A 14,431-nucleotide genomic window follows, 5' to 3' on the forward strand; every position below is an offset into this window, starting at 1 on the left:
ACTGACGCTAAGAAGCACCTGAAGGTTGGGAGAAGGAACTAGGGCTGTCTAGGTGCTTGCACACTTCAGCTATATTGAGATGCCCCTTTTCATGTATCCAGGTACTCACCATGGGGATAAGACTTCAGCTAGGACCCAATAGCTCCTGCTGGGACTGCAGACCAGAGTATTGTTTTTCTGCCCCGCCCACCAGCAGGTGGCCCAGCAGGCTCACTCGTAGCCATCCTCCTACAAACCTGTTCAGCACCCTAGCAGCTGTGTACTGTGCAGGCCTGGCTCTCATCTTCCTCAGTGCAGTGCAGACACTGCCTATTGTCCAGGATGGGTACACAGCAGGAGCTGGACAGAAGTTCTGTCCCCTCAGCACCCACCCAACTACCTATCACAGTGCCACTATTGGGCAAGGAAAATGGCAGGAAGGAGGGTGAGGCAAGAGTCCCGTGTGGTCAGCTGCCCATGGGAATCGGCATCCACACGAAGCTGACCAGCATCTGAACCCAGGCACTCTGAATGCTGAGGAGCAGTGTGCACTGCAGTGAAGGGTGTGATCAGTGAGCTATGGGTACAGTCCGAGGCAGAGTTTGGGACAGGCTCAGGAAAGGGAAGGTGGGAGCTGAGCGGCATGGCACAAGATGGCTAACAGGGAAACACCCAGCAAGCTACAGGCTGGAGTCTGAGAATACCAATGACCCCGAGAAAGCAGCTCCAGGGAGTGGTGGGCTCAGAGGCCAGAGCAAAGGAGGCGCAGGGCTGGAGGGAGGAAGGAGAGGCAGGGCCTGCCTAGGACCCTCTGAGAAAGGCACTGTAAGACATAGCCAAGAGCTGCGGGTGGAGTTGGGGCAGCCCAGGTGGCTGGATTTATGCTCCTTCTCATAAGGACCATGAGGAGCAAGGGTCTGGAGGCACAAGAACACTGTCTGAATTGCGGCTCACCACTGGAATCAGGGCTCCTTGTGCAGGGCCACAGAAGGGCCACACTGTGCCCACTGCCAGTGACTGTCCAGCTCACAGACAAGAATCTGGGGGCGTGGCTGTTATTATTGTTTCTTTTTTTGGTAGTCTGGGACTTGAGCTCATGCGCTTGCTAGGCAGGCACTCTGCCACTTGAGTCATACCCCTGGCTCTTTCGCTTTAGTCATTTTTCAGATAATCTTGTGATTTTTACCAGGTACCGGCCTCTGACTGTGATCCTTCCTACAGTCTCCCTCATAGCTGGGATTACAGGCATGAGCCACCCACCACGCCCAGCTTATTTTTGAGATGGCATCTCCCTAACTTTTTGCCTGGGCCAATCTCTAGCTGTGATCCTCCCAATATTCACCTCCATTGTAACTGGGATTCCACAGCTGGCCTTGGAGAGGTGATCTTTATTAACAGGTAAATTCTGGGGTTCTCCTGGGCAAGCGTGCTGGGAAGCCAGCTACTGTATCTATAGAAGCCAGGCTAGACAGGATCAGACTAACTATTGTAAGAACTAAGTGGCCATGGGCCAGAGACTTTAGGGGTCCCCTGTGGCTGTGGCCCCTTCAGAGGGAGTCTCAAGGGAAGCCAGTGGTCAACACTGGGGAAAGCCAACAGCCAATAGCCAGCTAGGGAAGCAGCCAAGGCAAAGAAATGTCACGCCATCCCTTCAACTCCTGTGTATTCAGAAATATCCAAGTGCCATCTCTGCCCTATAGGCCCAGACCCAGGTCACAGTCCTCTGTGAAACATACCAGCCCTCACCACAAAAAGAATGAGCTACTACAGAAAGTGAACCCTGACAGCCACACGTTCTCAAGGAACTTTAAAAAACAAGAGAGCTTCATATTGTCATACACATTATACTACTTAGTGTAATCTACTATATATAATCTATGTAATTATACAACACACATGTACACACAGACAAGACCTAACACATTAACGAAGCACATAGTCTGCATATTCTATGCTAACATACTACCATGCTACGTGCAAAGGAACATCTGCACATATTCACATTCGTATCCCAGGATTCTGCATCCAGGTTCAAGCAACTAGACAGAGAATATTCAGGGAAAAAATGCATCTGTGTGGAGCACACAGGCTTCTTTTTTGTTGGTATTCCCTAAACATAGTGTTTATACTGTAAGAGGGTGTAGAGATTTTTAAAGGCTGCAGGAGGACATGTGTAGGTTCTGTACAAACACCATGCAGTTTACCTAGGGGCTGGAGCAGCTGATACTCGAGGATCAGTGGGGGTCCTGGCAGGGCTAGCGCCATTGTTGAGGTCCAGCACACCTGACAGGGTTGCACACTTGGCTTCGGGGCTGGCGGCACATGCAGGCGCGGGACCCTCTCCCCACACTCTGCAGCACAGACAGGAGGGTCCCACAGGGCCCCACAAGCTCAGGGTCGACAATTCAACCCACCACTCCTTTACTGCCAAGTCTTATCGCTGTCATATTTTTCAATGTGACACTGCTTAGTTCTTTTGGACAACCTTGACTTTCCTTGGTGTTCACTGCTAATTTTAACTCCCCTACATTTCCCTACAAAGTAAACTTGAGACACCAAAGTAGCCATCACAACAACATCCAACAGTCACTCTCTGCACGGTGTTTGATCACACAGGTTTGCAGATGCACGAGAGCCATGGTCACAGTCACTACTAGTCCTGGTCAAGACAGTAATAGTGAAAATGTGAGGCTATCCCACTTGGGGTTGATCTCCAGTGAGGACGAGAGCAGAGGGCCAGCCCCAGCACACAAGCAGTCGCCTGCTTCTGCAGTGACCAAATACAGTGTCTATGGATGACCAGGCACACACCATCCCCAGATGCTGGGCCTGACCAGCAGTCCACCTGCTCAGAGATAGAAGACAACCTAGAGGACGGAGGACCCACCCTGGCCCTCCTCTAACGTAAACACCCCCTAAACTGCATGCAGAAACTGTGAGAAAGTTTCTCACAGTTACGAGAAAGAGGCACAAAGCTTTCACCAGATTTTCAAAGAAGTCCATGAGTAGAGAGAAGCAGGGCTACCCCCAGAGGAGACAAGGGGTCTGAGGGAAGGCCACTCGGTCCACAACTGCTTAAAGGAGTCTTAGTTGGGATACAATTGTGTCTTTCCTGGTCTCCCTGGCTCTAAGGCAGGAGTCCACCCAGCCTGGCCTAAGGGAAGATGCAGGCCAGGCCCTCCCTCTCCCAGGTCACTATGGAGATACTCCAGCTCCATCCTCCCAAACAGAAACTGCTGCTTTGGTGCCGCCCCCACAGTGGCTAGCTCCTGAGTGAGGCATTATTTCTTCCTAAGCCTCAGCTTCCAAGAAGCCCTCCCTGGCTTAGCCTCACCTGAACTGATGAGCACTGCGTTCACATGTATCCCAAGGGTCAGGGTCACTTCCCTACCTCCACCAAACTGCCTTCAAACCTCCCAGCTGGCTGAGTGGACTTCAGGAGGGACATTGAGAGCCTAAGCCTTTTTCTCATCTATAAAAGGAGGACACCACCACTTCCACGGAGTACCATCAGCAAGTTCAGAATTAATTCCAAAGTCACAAGCCCTGCAGAGAGCCTGCTAACAGTATGTACTTACAAGAGCCTGGTGGAGCTGCACATGGGCATTTTTGTGGGGCTGTGAGGGCCCCATGACTGGGAGAGATAATTTTAAGACATATAAACCCTCTAAGTGCAGTGCCAACTGGGTTCTAGCAGTGACTAAAGTCAACAGAACTAATAATTGACTGCCATGGCTTCAACGTGTGTCCCCTTTAAGTCATGTGCTGAAATCCTACCTCCCAAGGCAGAGGGACTAGAAGGTGATTAGATTGTGAGGGTAGAGCCTTCCTAAATGGAATTGGTGCCCTCATGAAAAGGGGGGAGAAGAAGCCCCTGTCCCTTCCACAGTGAGAGGCGTCATCGGTGAAGCAGAAAGCAGCCTTCCACAGACAATAGTCTGCTGGCACCCAGCTCTTGAACTTTCAGTCTCTGGGACTGGGGGAAATAAGTTCTTGTGACTTTTTAGAGCTCTGGCCTCCAGTATTCTGTCACAGCAGCCAGAGCAGACCAAGACTCCGAGTTCTGCTAAGTTCAGCACACTGTTACAGAAATATGCTCAGTTTCCATGAAAGGCCTCATAATAGGATTCTCCATGTGCAACCCACTTGTTGTTTGAGAAAGCAAAACATCACAACTGTCCCCTTCCCTGGAGTCATTATGGTCAAATGTACCAGGATTATCACTAAAATGGGACAGGGGTACAAATGGCACAGGAACTTCCCTGTCTGGCAATAAAGCAGGCAGATGCTCTGTGGGATGGCAAGCCTGGAGTCCCAGTCCAAGTCTAAGTCTAAGGAGCCCAAAGCCAAAGTGGAACCATGTGGGCAAAGATGATTTCCAGGAGGGTGAAGTTCTGAGAAGAACAGACCATATTAAAACATTTAAAAGCCAGGTGCCAGTGGCTCATGCCTGTAATCCTAGCTACTCAGGAGGAAGAGATCAGGAGGACCATGGTTTGAAGCCAGCCTTCAGCAAACAGTTCTCAAGACCCTATCTGAAAAATACCCAACACAAAACAGGCCTGGCAGAGTGGCTCAAATGGTAGACGGTTTGCCTAGCAAGCGTAAAGCCCTGAGTTCAAACCCCAGTATTGCAAAACAACAACAACAACAACAACAAAATGCTTAAAAACTATTTCCCTAAACCGTACCATCACAGGCAGGAACCATGGCTGCTTTTACTTGGCCTCCAGACTTCCCACAGACCCACAAGACTTAATCAAAAACCTATCTGAACTTGTCACCACAAACCGGCACTGCCCACAAGAGCCTTATCGGCACGCAGCCTCCCAGCCGCAGAGATGGTGCAAACTGTCAGGACTAGGACCGATAACTGGTGGTGACAATGCCTCAGACCTGCACCCACAGATGCTCCCACCACAGACTTGTGCTTTCTTCTCTCTCACATTCTTTTAAACTTCTTGAGACACTGCCACCAGTACTTCACTCGTTCAGAAAATGGCTCCAATTTTATTTTACATTTGATTAGTTTTAAGCATCAACCTTATTCTAATATTTTTAACACACACAGTCACAGTATTAAGGAGACACTCAAAACTGCAAAAACATGGCTGAGACAAAGTTCAGTGATAAGAGCACTTACTTAGCATTCAGGAGACCTGGGTTCCATTACCAACACTGCGAAAAACAACAAACTTGGCCAAGTGTGGTGGTGCACGCCTGTAATCTCAGCTGTTCAGGAGTCTGAGGCAGGAGGATGGAGAGTTTTAGGACAGCCAGGGTGCACAGTGAGACTCTCCTCTCAAAAAAAAATTGCCCAAACTCAGATCCTCTGAACATCTGTCCCCCCACTTTTCCCCTGTATAAAGGCATCCCACTACAGAGTTCAAGGAGTACACAGTTACTGTACAGCAGGCCAGGGTCCCACAGATCCCCTTGCCTGGACTGGCCATGTCTCTCTGTGAATTGCCAGCCCTAATCCCCATGGCACTTTCTGGAAGGTTCATGTCCACTTCTCCCTATAGAGTCCTTAAAGAGCCAGCTCAGACTCGAAGAATGTCCACAGGCTCACTGATGCAGGATGATGAATCAGGGACGACACTACGCTCACTACTTTTAGGTGTGTCTGAAAACGTCCATAATAACAAGTTTCAAGAACAACCCTCTGATCAGTGCAGGCGCCACCTGCCCAGGTGTCTCCAGGACTGGCCCACATCAGCAGTCCCCTCAGTATTCTTGTGGTCACCTCCTCACCACATCTAAGCATCTCCAGAATGGAGGGGTCCACAGGACCTAGCCCTTGCCTAGCTCAAGCCCTTCCCGATGACAGCGACGGCCAAGCAAGCCCACTAGCCATGTAAGACATGAACAGAGAATTAAATCAAGTGGCAGTCACTTCTCCCCAAGGCTGCAGGAGACCAGAGGAGCCGAGCTGAGGGCGGAGTCAGCTGGGTGAAGCCCCCTTTGCCAGCTGTGGGGTCCTGACGCACTCCTGGCTCATGAGGAGCACAGGGCCAGCAGGCCTGGCTGCAAAGCCTCTGGCAGCTGAGCCTCATCAGCCGCGCTTCCTCGGCATGATCTGGCATGAACAGTGATTACAGAGGGGCCTTAAGGTGCAGCATAGCAATGAACAGCTCCTCCACGTTCTCAGGCATTTTTATTTTTTCACTAGGATTTATCTGTTATATGGGGGGATTCATAATGACAATTCCTATTAGGCTTTTACTGTACATTAGTTACATTGCCCCCATCGTCTCTTCCCCTCCACCCCCTCCCCGCCTCACTTAAAGCAACTGCAAGAAGTTTTTTCTCAGGCATTTTTAAGTAGGGGGAATGGGAGAGCCATGAGCAAAGCAGCCTGTGCATTCAGCCACCTACATGTGGCTTTGGGCAAGTCCCTCAGTCTCCTCCCTTGCCGGTGTTGTCAGAGAGCTCAGCACTGTGTGAGCAGCTGCCACCACTGCTTATAAAGGCCAACTAGATGCTAGTGACAAACGCTTGCTGTACTCCAGGTTATCAGACAGAAGCCGATGCTTGGGCAGTGGCTGCTTCTAGGCCAAGGTCACAAAGCCAGAGAGCCCAGTCAGGACTGTGAGGCACCCTGCACTCCCCCCTCGACAAGGCTGGGCTCCCTGCTGCACCCACTGAAGAGCGAGAGGCAGAGGCCCCTTCCCCTCCTCTCAGAATTCAGCACTTCAGATATCTAAGTCAAAGGTAGCCCACAGCTCACCTAGGCGGACACCTGTCCTCCAGGGATGCAGACCCCAGGCTGCTCGTCCGGCCACAGGATGGCTACATCCACAGTCCACTAAGTCAGAACTGCCTTGCACACAAGCAGGGGCTCTGCATAGCAGCTGAGCAGCCAGTCCACCCAGAGGTCTGGCTCTGTCTGCAGAGGCAAAGGCATGTAGAGCCTGATGAGGGACATTTCCCCACTCTGAGCTTCAATGAAAACGCTTTTACACATGCTAAGGGTTATGTATTGGTTATTTGTGTTCCCGTCTCACCAAGCTGGGAGAAGATGGGGAGATCTGCATGCTGGAGCAAAACCCAGGAGAGTGCGGGAATTTCTAGAAACAACTGAACCCACTGTGCCTGCTCTCCTTCAGCATGTGAAGTGCTTCTGCAAGTCCTCTTCAGTCTGAACCATGACTTCACACAGGAATGTCCCAAATGCCAAGCAAGACATGAGGAAGGGGTTGGCTGCATGAGGACACCCAGGATCTCCATCCTTCAGGTCGCTCCTTGTCTTTGCCATTTCACCCAGCCTCACTCTCTGTTATTCATATGTACCGCAAACAGGCTGGAACAGACTCTTACCTCCACCTACCCCAGGAACAAAGGCCCTGGCCACATGGAGGACATGGTCCCCTCCCCCAAGTATTTCCGAGGCCACCTCCCCATCACCCTGCCTGACCACTCTTCACTGGGTTCTCACCTGCTGACCTTGAGGCCAGAATTCAGGCAGAAACCTCAGGTGAGCCACACTGCCCAACCACAGGGCACCTGGCTCCCCTGTCCACAAAGGTGGGTAACACTAGGGACCCCGGTTCTGGAAACCTCCCTTAGGTCACACACCTATCTAAGAAAGCCAAGTTCTGTGGGCTGGAGGTGAGGCTCAAGCAGTAGAGCGCCTGCTTTGCAAGCTCAAAGCCCTGAGCTCAAACCCAAGTATAGCAAAAAAAAATTTGGGTATTCAATACTAGGAACAGTGTTTAAAAAGACAGAAAAAGAAAAAAAATTAAAAAGAATGCCAAGTTCTGCTGCTCTCCATCCACAGCATATTTGTTCCTCAGTGTGAAGGTAATTTGTTATTGTTTAATTACAAAAGTTATTTTCCTATCAAATTTCAATTGGCTTTTCAGCTAACAATAGTCAAAGTTTATGCCTCAGCAGCATCCCCAGAGCTGAGCACAGCGGAGCAGGGCAAGCCTTCAGGATACAAAAGGTGCATGCTCCTACAGGAGGCCACCTTTTCAGCCTCCCTGTCTCTATCAGGGTCCTCTCCATCCCCCCGTCCCTCAGCCCACCGGATGACCCTCAGCCCAGAGACCAGCAGACAACATCAGGCCTGCTCAGGCCAAGACCTCACGTCTGTGAGGAAGAAGAGCAGCCAGAGGCACCACAATGCCAGGCAAGAGCCTCCAAGGAAGCCAAGGCCCAGCCATCCTGGGCTTCTCTACTTCTAACACATCTTTCTGACAAATTAAAGTTTAACTCAAGGAACAATTCCACAGGTTTACATTTTAACCCAACCAAATAAAAACATCCACTCCAAGTGAACTGTGCATGTTCACAACATGTACCATCTTTTGCTGCATTTAGAAAGTGTTACATGAAACACAAAGCGTAAGAAGGAGCAACTCTGCTGTCACAGCCTGACGAGGCAGCAAAGGTGCTACCCCTCAACCAAGCAGCAGTGACAACACAGGGTGCCACATGAGAGGGTCCCCAGGGGCTCCCAGGTACAGAGGCTGTAAGAGATCCTTAGTCACCACAAACTGTCTCCTAAAACTGAACTGCCTGAGAAGTGGCCTGGGCCGAAGTCCCAGTGCCCCAGCAGCCCCATTTCCACCCAAGGTCACCTTCCCTCTCCTTCCCCACTTTCTTCTCTGACCAGGCTCTCTTCTCACAAAACATTGCCCAGCAGAGGTATACCTGGCCTCAGGGACAGGTGAAGGATTCTTTTAACTGAGACACCTTAAATGGCCTGCCAAGTCTTTAAGACCACCCCCCTCCAAAGCATTCTTATTTTGTGCATTTAGTAACTACTTACTAAATCCACTGTCTATGATCAATTCTGTACTGATAATAATTACAATGACAAAATCATTTTTCTGGACTGAATTAACATGGCCTAATGATTACAGAAATGTTTTAAATTGCAATTTTCATATACCCTTGTCACAGAAAAGAATGAACATGACCAGTTAAAAGACTTTCAAGTATGAAAGCTCACTACTGTTAGAATAAAACTCCATGAGGGAAATGGAGGGAGCCTGTAAGTTCAGAGAGAGAAAAAAACATGTAAGTTTCACACTGTTCAGAATAATTTGTTTCTGTATTTTTTAAAAGGGCTATTGATAGTGGGTTTCAAATAATTAGGGTATTTAGCACCGGATACTTTAAAGAAAGCAACAGAATCGTTATTGTATCTTTTATAGCTATCTAAAATTAGGACAAAAAAGTTTAGATGTACCCATAATATTAAATGTGCCCAGAGTTTTTCAAAGTTATTTTATGGAACACATGCACAAATATATTGGAGGGCTTCTGCTTTAACAGAACAGAACTCTAAAGCATTTCTAACTTCACCTACTGTTATTGCTAAAAGGGCCACCTTCATCCAACGTACTTCTGACAGCAAAGATGTCAGACATCTCCCCTCAAAAAAAACAAAAAACAAAAAACAAAAACATGGATGGAGGGCTACAAATGTAGTTCAGTGACAGAGTACACGCACATCAAGGTGCTACCCCTCAACCAAGCAGCAGTGACAATACGGGGTGCCACATGAGAGGGTCCCCAGGGGCTCAATTCTAGCCTGCCCCAAAACTTGATGGAAAATATTCTCCTCCGCCTCTGATAAAAACCACACTCTTCTGGAGTAACACGTCACTCAAATGATAACCAAGATGTTGGTGATGAGGAGCTTTTCATCTTCTTTTGTTTCTGACTTAGGACAGCTAAGTGATTACTTAAAATTAAGTAAGATTTGTATGTAAAAGCACAGTAACCACCTATGGCTCACACCTGTAATTTAGCTACTCAGGAGGCAGAGATCAGGAGGATCGAGGTTTGAAGCTAGCCAGGGCAAATAGTGCTCAAGACCCTATCTCGAAAAAAACCCTTCACGAAAAAAAAAAAGGGCTAGTGGGGTGGCTCAAGGTATATAGGCCCCGAGTTCAAATCCCAGTACCACAAAAAAAAAGAAAAAGAAAAAAGCATAGTGACCACTACATCTGAACTGAATCAAGTACATACCCATTTCCATGCTTCTTTATCTTCTGGGGGGTGGGGGGGAGGGCGCTATGGACTTCTCACTCAAGATTTCCCTTTCTTTGAAATGGAAAAATATGTGCTTGCCAACCAATTCAAGCGGCTCTAGTATTCAGAGGCAGAACCGGGAGATAGAAACTATAAAAATTCAAACCAAGCCATGCAGCAGGGCCACAGAGTAGAAGGTGCTTTTCTGGCACCCTGGGCTGAGGCACCTTGGGTTGAGGTTCCAGGAGTGCAGCTTCCTTACTGCCAGCAAATCTTTGGACTGGTTTGGGATGATACAAACACCAATGCCTGTTCTCAACAATGCCTCCCAGCCCTGGCTTGGGGCCAGGGGAGGTAGAAGGCTAGGTGGCCAAGCTTGAGGACTGAGAAGGATGCATGAGGATCCTGGGTACCCCGCTGGACGCTATACTTGGGGGCCAATGTCCAGTACAAAGTGCGTCCCCTGGGGGCTCCCTACAGTGAACCTGTGTTTTAGAGCCCTCACTAGACAGGAAAGCGGGACTGAGATCAAGATTTGATGCCATGTGGCTCTAGCCCCCTTTTAAAAGAGAAACCCTAATTCCAGCTACCTGGGAAGCAGAAAGGGGAGGATCTCAAAAAAGAGGGATGGCATGATGGCTCACACCAGCTACCCGGGAGGTACAGGTAAGAATCTTGGTCCCAGGCCTGCACTAGACAAAAGTGCAAGACTCCATCTGAAAAACAAACTAAAAAAAGCAAAAAGAGCTGGGGGTGTGGCTCAAGTAACTGAGTCTGCCTAGCAAGCATGAGACAATGAAGTTAAATCCTACTACAAGGGAAAAACAAAACAGCACTTTTTTTCTCACCTAAGGACCCAAGCTTTCAGGAGCTGAGCCAAATGGAACACAAAGCTATCCCTGCAACCTCAGGGGTTTTGTATCATTTCTCCAAAACCTAGCATGGGCCTCAATGGTGCCCTCAATCCTGCAGACTACCCAAAGCTCATTAACATCCCCACCCAAGTGGCCCAAGGTTGGCCCATCCACCCTCAAAGGACCATTAGTGTGAGAGGCAAACTACCTTGACAGGAAAACAGCAAGCGGGTTATGTTGCTGCTCCTAAGGCTGTGTACGTTTTCTTCATCTTGTTTTGGAAGGAAGGGAATAGAAAGAGTCCCCCAATGTAGCCAGGCTTCTCTCAAACTTGCCATCCTCCTGCTTCTACCTCCCGAGTGCCAGAATGGTTTAGTCTCCTTTAAATGCCACCTTGTATAACACTCGCCAAGGACACCACCTCACAAACACTATCAAGCCACCCCCATGGCCAGGGGCTGCAAGTGCCTAGGGCTCCCTGGGTTCAGCTTCTCGGTGGCTGTGGGCCCACAAGAGGTCTCCAGGGTCTTTCAAACTGTGCCCAACTGCACAGAACTCAGAATTTGATACTAAGAAAAAGGGCCGCATGAAACACATTTTGGAAGTTCACGGTTTAAAGATCTTTGTTCATTGATTTTGGTGGAGCAGCTACACTAATCCAAACAAGGGGCGCTTGTCTGGATGGGTGGGGGAGGAGCAGCAGTGCAGGTCCTCCACCCCTCTGTGTGGCTGCTCTTCATCTGCAAGGTTTGTTCAGGCTGTTGGATTTTCATTCAGCACAACTGACACACTTGTGTCTCCTGGCTTGGAGTGGAGGCGCCCCTCTGATGGTGTCTTACTAAGTGCACCCTCGTTGACTTAATTATGCTGTGACCACAGGAGGCAAGTGAGAAACAGCATCCTCACCCATTCTTAACAGGAACGTAGCTTCCAGCACATTCCGGCTCCACAAATTACAGACATGGCTCTGCCAGGGGTGTTCCCTTGGAGGGCACTGGCAATTTGGGGTTGTCAGCCACCTACAGCGCTCGCCAGTTGCCTTCACCTCGTGCCAGGCCTCAGGCTGTCACGAACCACCTTTGCAGGCTACCCAAACCTGGGCATCACAGCCCTTCAGCAGAGGGCAAGGGGCAGGGGGCGCACCAGTCAGAAAGTGACAATGACAGTGGCCCGAACCCCCATGCTGGCCCTCATCCGTCTTCCCCACCTGCCTTCCTGACAACACAGATGCAATCAGTTCAGCACCCAGCCACCCATACAGCTCAAATACCTTCCAAGCTCCGGAACGGTTAGCTGCCGATGCCGCTGCTGCCGCAGCCCCCTCCTTCCCCGCAGATGCGCAAGGTGGATGAAGGCGGGCTCTCCCTACTCCGGAGAGGGCAGGAACCGGTTTACTGTGCCCTCCGCCCCTCCCCCTCTCCCTCTTCGCCAATGAACAAAGTTAGAAGGTGGTAAAAGCTGCAAGCCACCTTGGAGATCACCCAGTCCAATCTGTGATCTGGTTTCACGACACGAGGGCCAAAGCTGCAGTGCACAGCATCACGGCAATTGAATCCCACACTGCCCGGGAGCTGTGGCAGCCTCCCCCACTCTCCCAGTCCGGTGCCGATGCCGAGGTGGGTCAGACAACCCCACCCCCACATACCTACTATGCATCGCAAACCTTGCAAATTAGCCATTTCTCTCCTTTTCAGCAGCCACAAAAACAACCAACCTGAACGGGTCTGAAACCCTGGATTTTAAGACGACCCATTTCCCAACCTCTCCCCAGACACACTCTAGTCCTTTCCATTTAGAGCCTGCATAGCTCCAGGCCACAATCACTGCCTCTCCCCATTCTCAGGAAGCTTTTGCAAAATCTCTCCAGAGCGTTAAACTCTACTTGCTTTTTAATACAGAACTGAGATCTAGCAGAAATGTGAGGAAATTTTTCAAGGTTGGTGGGTGTTCCTGGTTCTGATGTCCAACCATTTGTCACATGTCTTAATCAGTAAACCAATCCTCCAGCTTTTTCTTGCTTTTTCCTACTACAAGAAAACAAAATAGCAAAGGAAAAGATTCCAACCTACCACATCCTACCTGTCCAAGGACAGAGTAGATGGTCACAGGGAATGAGCTCAGGGCACTCTTCAGTTGTTTCCTCCCAGCAGTCAAGAGCCTCTGACCCTATGACAACCACTTGATTCCATAACAATTGCTTCAGCACCTTATCTTCCAAGCCCTCCTGCTTCCCAGGCCATCCCAATAACAAGGAGTTACAAGCACCTTTGGCTGCTGGTCAGTTCAGTTCGTGAACTTGAAGCCACACTCCATCAGTGGCCCATTGGAAAACCATACATCCCAGGGTCCCCAGGAGGTCGCGTGCCCCTTCCCACCTTGGCTAGCTCCAGCTTCTAAAATCGTAGGACGTACTAACAGCAGGCAGTGGCCGCTTTGGACATACCTCCCCAGGAAAAGCCCTCGCTGGAGTTTGCTCCCGAATCCCAGCAAGCACAGCACACCTTGGGGAGGAATGGGTTAAGTTCCGGGGCCCAGGAAGGCTGAAGGGGGCCAGGGGATAAGGGCAAGTGTGCAGAGGTTTAAAAAATGCTCAGGGGCTTTTTCAAACCAGAAGCTTTGTACCTGAAGCACTGACGCCCTGGTCCCTTCCTCCAGGGACAAGGTCGGCCTCATGAAATAAAGGCATTTTCAAACGGACAGAGCCCCAGCCCAGAGGGGCATGCTCCGAGTGGAAGCAGACCACCGGTGGGCAGTGCTACCAGGGAGGAGTGCTGGGGAGAGACGGGGAGGCCCAAGAGTGGAGGGAAGGGGAGCATTTCTTGAGTGGTGGGCACAGACGCTTAACTCTCAGAAGTTAGAGATAGCGGAGCGGGACACCGGGTGTGTAGAACAGGATCAGGACTTCTTTCTGGGCTTCTTTCTGGGTGAGGAAGCTAAGGAGAGGGGGATGCTGATGGGTGCCACAGGGGCCGATCCAAAAGAAGGTGCACACTCCGGTGGGAGCGTGGAGTGCGGACGAGGAAGGGCAGGTGCAGAGTGAAGGAAAAGGCCGGGGAGTGGGGGCGGGGCGTCCAGAGGAGCTCGCGCCAGGCCTGGTGGGGTGGGGGATGCCCTCCCCCACAGAAGGAGACGCGGGGATGGGGAGCGGGCCACCAGTTCGAGGCCCAAGCCGCGCGGAAGGGGGCGGGGGAACGACAGGTGCCGGCGCCAGGTGCCAGGTTCGGGGGCCGGCAGCCGCGGGGACGGGCGGGCGGGCGCGGCCGCTCACCTGTCTCCTCCGGCCGGGGCGGCGGGGCGGCAAGCCGGCCGGGCGAGCGGGCGGGCGGGCGGCGGGGGCGCGGGCCCCGGGCGCACCGGGGCGGCGACGGGGCGTCCGAGCAGCGGCTGCACCCTCGGCGGCCGGCCGGGTAGTCCGTCAGTCAGCGACGCGGGCGCGGAGCGAGCGCTGCGAGGCTGCGGCCGGCGCGCGGGGACAACGCCGCTTTATCGGGTCGGAAACAGCCGCTCCGCGCCGCTTCCGCTGACGCAGCGCCGGCCTGCGCCTCATGACTATGCAGCGGTCTATGGGGCGGGGCCTGCGCTACGCACGCCCATTGGCTGCTGCCCCCTCC

At 51.2% G+C, this 14,431-nt stretch overlaps 1 protein-coding gene across 2 annotated transcripts in view; it reads right to left on the bottom strand.

The window, feature by feature from the left end:
* Slc45a4 (solute carrier family 45 member 4) overlaps positions 1 to 14,162 on the bottom strand; it is an 80,148-nt gene extending 65,986 nt beyond the window's left edge. Inside the window, exon 1 of one of the 2 annotated variants that reach the window (XM_074069305.1) lies at positions 14,089 to 14,162. The gene's annotated coding sequence lies outside the window, so the exon portion shown is untranslated. Of the gene's footprint in view, positions 1 to 12,090; positions 12,125 to 14,088 lie in introns of those variants that run through there. The other variant, XM_074069306.1, reaches the window with a different exon arrangement.
* Between the last annotated feature and the right edge of the window lie 269 nt (positions 14,163 to 14,431).

This window comes from Castor canadensis, chromosome 3, assembly GCF_047511655.1.
Source record: "Castor canadensis chromosome 3, mCasCan1.hap1v2, whole genome shotgun sequence".
Lineage (NCBI taxonomy): Eukaryota > Metazoa > Chordata > Mammalia > Rodentia > Castoridae > Castor > Castor canadensis.